Below are 6,000 nucleotides of genomic sequence, written 5' to 3'. Positions count from 1 at the left end.
TTTCTTAATGGGCCGATTCAAATGAAACATATTAATAATGTATGGATAGTACTCTTGCTGTGGGCCACACTGTGACAACCCTTCAAACAGTGAACACTACAGTCATAATGTGGTCAGGTGACTCCATCCTTAGTCTTGCCTACAAAACAGGGAGGAAGCAATGCTCTCATTGAATATTGAGGACAGAAATTGGTTCTTCAGCCCAGGGAGTATAAATAATACATATTCCTCTGGCCTGGATTGAACATAGTTTAGAGAGAACAAAGTGCAGAGGATTATGGATCAATGGATAAAACTTCTGAGCATATCCCACCTTTATGAACAATAATTTACCATGACAATCTTCCAGTAGTAAGTATAGTACAAAACTATAGCATGTAAGAGATGCATCCAAATTAAGATGAATGCTGTCTGAACTAATATTTGACACAATGACATGACATCCCTTAGAGGCCTATAGCTATTATGTATTGCTCAGAAGCTCAGAATGCTATATAAGTTTTCATGTTTTGGCTAGGGACTTTAATTAGTCGCTATGTAAAAAAAATAAAACCTGAAAAGCAAAATTTGGCAAGTAGAAAAGGGTGAAAACAGATGTAACATTGTTAAAGCATTGGGGCTGATTTGGATATGCTCTCAGTATACAGGAGAACCTTGATATTTGTGGGGGTTCTGTTCCCTGCTGCAACTGTGGATATGGAAACTGTGAATATCGAATCATTGGGGCTATGGGACTGCATGGGTTAGGTTCCCAGAGGTCAAGAAAATCATCAAAAATTGGCCATTTTTTTTCGGGAATGGTGGGGGGAAGCTGCTTACTGTGCTTCAGTCGTCCCCTTTAGTTGAGCTGTGCCCCTGAATGGCCAGAAATCAGCTGGAAATTGTGGGTTTATTTTATTTAATTTTTTAAAATGAAGTCATCTTGAAGCTCCCGAATACAACATGGCGGCCGGGACCCCGGCCATCCCCGATCCACAGATACACTAAATTAACCCCTTATTTGCCACTCCCCCCCCGCACACATATACTGAGGTCCGGTTTCAATTACCCAACCACAGATAAGCAAATTCGCAGATATTAGGATATTCAGTCCAGAGGTACCTTTCCTCCCAAGGACTGGGATTTGGCAAGAAAATGGTTCTGAACGTTTGCAGCAGAAACTAGCTATGTATAATGCTGACTGGTGACACCTGTGATGTCATGAAACTTCCATAGAGAAGTACTGCACTTTAAAATAAGTTTTATTAGTATAGCAACAAATAAATGGATTTCTATGTGGTGTTTTAATTTTTTTTAATTTTTCAAGGCAGCCTGTCTGAAACACAGAAATTAGGCAGGGGCTAATTATACAAAAATAATAGGGGCTGGTTATACAAAAATAACTGCAGCCCTTCCCCAGATAGTGTGTGTTTGTGAGTGTGTTTAACATTAGGAAAGAAGGGGGGGGTGTGAGTTACAATGATTTATAAAGAACATTTATATGCCACTTTTCAATTAAAAAGTTCTGAAAAGTGGTTTACGCGTTATGTGATTTACCTGATGATGGTAGGTGAAAAAAGTACAATTGCTCTCATAGAGCTTTCCCATACAGCAGGCTTTACGGCAGGTTTTATGCAAGGCTTTACTGTGAGTTTGAAGTTGCCCAAAAAGACCGACACAAAAAGATATAAATCAGGCTACACTCTAACACATAATGAAAAACCCGAATTGTGTGTAAAGTGCTCCCCAATAGCTCATAGGGACTTCAGGGTAAAATTTGGCCAATATGTGAACGCATGCCTCCATTCCAGAAGATGTGAACTAAAAGAGACAAGGAACTAGAGCCGGTGTGTGTGTGTGTGTGTGTGTGTGTGTGTGTGTGTGTGTGTGTGTGTGTGATGAAATGACATTGGAGGGACTAATGCTCTGTACTCTTCTGCAGATGTGTTTGGAACCTTGCAGAGCTGTCAATCAAAATAATCCATTGGTGGGAGTTGGTGTGGACAGAAATAATTTAATTTAGTTTGTGGATATAAAAGTCAGTTGAGAGTTAGTTGCGGGTTTGGGTCTGGTTAGGGACAATCTCAAAGAGATGTTCTGTGACTGAAAGAATAATCCAGCTAGAACGTGGGAATCCCACTTCTATGCTCTCTATAATGATGCTCAACCCACGCAACTCACTGTGCCACCTTCATTTGAGGTGTTCCCTCTATGGCCTCTGGGTCTGTCTGGCGAAATAGCTGATTTACGAGGTCATCTTATTCTTCCAGAGGTTTTGATAGCCAATGTGAACTGGTGGGCCCCAGTTTTAGCTAATCTGTTTACTTTGATAAATAGTACAGATACCTTCCCTGCCAAATGGAGAATAGCAATAGTGGTCCCGATCTTTAAACGAGGTTCCCATCTTGACCCGTCTAATTATAGACCCATCAGCCTGCTTTCACTGGTGGGCAAAGTATATGCCCTTTATTTGTTATCCAAACTTGAAGCGTGGATTTCTGAACTGCAGATCTTAGGGATTGATCTTAAGGATATTATTACATTTATATCCCGCTCTTCCTCCAAGGAACCCAGAGCTGTGTACTACATACTTGAGTTTCTCTTTCACAACAACCCTGTGAAGTAGGTTAGGCTGAGAGAGAAGTGACTGGCCCAGAGTCACCCAGCTAGTTTCATGGCTGAATGGGGATTTGAACTCGGGTCTCCCCAGTCCTAGTCCAGCACTCTAATGACTACACCACGCTGGCTTTTATGGATTTAAAAGCTGTGTTTGATCTTATTCCTATGGAATTATTGTGGTCCAAACTTGGGAAATCCTTGATGGACAAAAGATTGTTGTTCCTGTTTATGCAGCTCCATGTCAATTCTTCCATCCAAGTCAGATATGCTTCCTGTCACTTGTGAGGTCAGGCAGGCTTGTGTTCTGGCCCCTTCTTTGTACAATCTCTTTATTAACTATTTAGCGCAGTGTTTAGAATCAGTGGATTCGCATGCCCCCAAACTGGCCGATAGTCGTGTGCCAGTGTTGCTATATGTGGATGATGTGGTGATTCTGACCCAGACCACTCTTGGTCTCCTTAGATTGCTGGGAGCCTTTGGCCACTATTGTAATGATAATAACTTATCTATTAATTATGAAAAATATAAGGTCCTGGTTTTTACCAAAGCTAGGAAGCTTTACAAGTGGGTAGTAAACAAGGAAAATATCGAGCAGGTCTATAAATTTAAATATCTTGGTATACATTTTCAATATAATTCTAACTGGAAATCTCAAAGATTGTATTCTATCTCCATTGCACGTAAAACCCTCAATGCTCTCTTGCGATTTTACTATTCCAAAGGAGGCCAGTATATACCTATGGCTCTCCAGGTTTTTCGAGCAAAGATTGTAGCTCAGTTATTTTACGGAGTTCCACTCTGGATTCAGGGAGTAACATCTGAAATGGAAAGGGTTCAATCAGTCTTCCTTAGGGCTATTTTTGGGATACCCAGATGTGTACCTTATTCAGCATTATGTTTAGAGTCTGGATCCCTTACTATTTCCTATAAAGCATGGGAGCTTACCTTTATTAAATGGATTAAACTTTGCTTGGAATATTGGGAGACCTCCTACTTTTGGTTTTTATGGAGGGACTCTTTCCCTAGCCCTTGGCTGTCATACATCAACAATAAAATACTGCAAATGGGTCTATCTCCTTCTGAAATTCTACTTATGGGAATTGAAAGGCAAAAGATATACTTTTACAATGTCTCCGTGACATTGAGCATCAGAATCTTGTTTCTTGGGGAAACAGGACCTGTTCTTTATTCTCTGGGATCATGCTCCCTTCTGGGAATGGCGGTGCTAGTTATCTAGCTTCCCTACATTTTTTAAAAGTTTAGGATAGCATTTACTAGGGCCCATATGAATGTGCTGCCCTCAGCCCTTTTGGAGAAAAGATTTAATAAGGGATTGCCAGACTCTGGCTTATGCCCTTGTGGTGCAGTTCACTAAAGCCTAAAAAATTCCCCCAAGGTAAATTATCCTCAAAACATGGGGTAGTATAGTGGACTATAACTGCCCCAAGGAACCCCACAGGGTGAAACAAGAGCCAAGAGCTGGGGGTTCAGAGGGAAACTGAGACCCAGGAACACACCAAGGTCAAGCTGAGTAAACAGTCAAGAGCCAGGGGGTCAATCAAGTAGCCAAGAGTCAGGGATAAGCCAGAGATAACACTGAGCCATCAAGGAGACACAACAAGAGAAAGACATCTTAATACTGAGACCAGGCCTGCCTTAGCCATAAGAACAGCCCTGCTGGATCAGGCCCAAGGCCTATCTAGTCCAGCATCCTGTTTCACACAGTGGCCTATCAGATGCCTCTGGGGAGCCCACAGGCAAGAGGTGAGGACATGTCTTCTCTCCTGATGTTGCTCCCCAGCAACTGGTATTGAGAGGCATCTTGCCCCTGAGGCTAGAGGTTGTATTTTCAATGGCACTAGTAACTCTACTGGATCAATCTCAAAATCCCATGTTTCCAAGTGTTTTGTACTTTGTACTGTTAGATGAGATGATAGCAATGAAGGTAATGGGGGAAATCTTTTTCGAACAATGTAGTTGGAAGCCACATTTATTTCTTAGTTATTTCATTGGAGATTTAGAACTGACTTCTGTCTCATGGTATCAGATGAAAATCTTGTGTCTTACTATAGTTTGTTATAGATAGGCTAGCAAGATGTCCACTAAATGGTGGGAGCATGTGTCACTGCACAATAAGCCAGATTTTTACTCCCTCATAGCTGGATGAGCCCCAGCGGATGTATTTCTGCTTTTCCAAGCCCTGCACAGACTCAGTTGAGTGGCCGGACAGTGGTAGTGCCCTTACAGTTAACCCCTGCAAACTTGGCAAAGAGGCACCTTTTAACATGGCGATTCTCTTTATTTATCGGGGGGGAGTAACTGGCCCTATCCACCCCCAGCACAGTACCTCCAGTGACTGTTGCTGGTGTCTACCTTATGTTTCTTTTTAGTTTGTGAGCCCTTTGGGGACAGGGAGCCGTCTTATTTATTTATTGTTTCTTTGTGTAAACTGCCCTGAGCCACTTTTGGAACAGTGGTATAGAAATTGAATGAATGAATAAATAAATAATAAATAAATAAATAATAGTGCTGATTATTGCTTGTCTCTTGGTCAAAACCATGCAACCAGTAGGGAACTTAAATTTCCCCCTCATGTGGGGAAAGCTACTAAGGAAAAATTTTAAATGGGAAAAATGGCCCACAGGAAAATAATTAAATGACCCCTGCCTCCATGCAGCTTCCTATTCCATACTGCAACTTCCAATGGTTGCTTTGGGTTTAAAAGAAAAGATGAGGTGGGGTGGGGGAATCATACAACTGAGCATAACAGGAAATTTTACTCTGTATTCTTGATTGATTCTTTCCATGTCTAGTGCACATGAAGAGCCTGGTTCTCTCTGTGTCCATCATATTAGGTCATCTTACAGGCAGGGGCGTAACTATAATAGGGCAAGGGGAGACAGTTGTCTGGGGGCCCACTGCCTTAGGGCCCCCCAGAGGCAAGTCACATGACTGACTCCCCCAGCCACGCACACACCCGGGCTTCCTTCAGTTGTATTCATCCTCCGAAACTGATGTGAGTGTTAAGACCCGGAGCTACCAGAACAGCATGTGTTTCTCTAGTACCATTAAATGACTTGCATCGTCCAAAATTTACAAAACCTTTAAAAAAATAATTTAGGATGATGCTCTATTGTGGCATATAGGGGTGTGTGTGTGTGTGTGTGTGTGTGTTTTACTATGCTTTTTGTTACCACTATTCAGCCTCATTTAAGATTTCTTTACTTCATGAGCTGAGCTTCAGTGAGGGGCTGCCATTTTAAACTCTTGTCTCTGGGCCCACTCCAACCTTGCTACGCCCCTGCTTACAGGTATTTATATTTTTAAAAGTTTCTGAAAGAAAGTAAATTTCCTAGCAGTTATGTACTCCTAGAAATTACAGGGTAACTGGAAATGCCTGAT

Source organism: Hemicordylus capensis, chromosome 4 (assembly GCF_027244095.1).
Source record: "Hemicordylus capensis ecotype Gifberg chromosome 4, rHemCap1.1.pri, whole genome shotgun sequence".
Classification (NCBI taxonomy): domain Eukaryota; kingdom Metazoa; phylum Chordata; class Lepidosauria; order Squamata; family Cordylidae; genus Hemicordylus; species Hemicordylus capensis.
Note: the sequence above shows the minus strand (reverse complement) of the source record.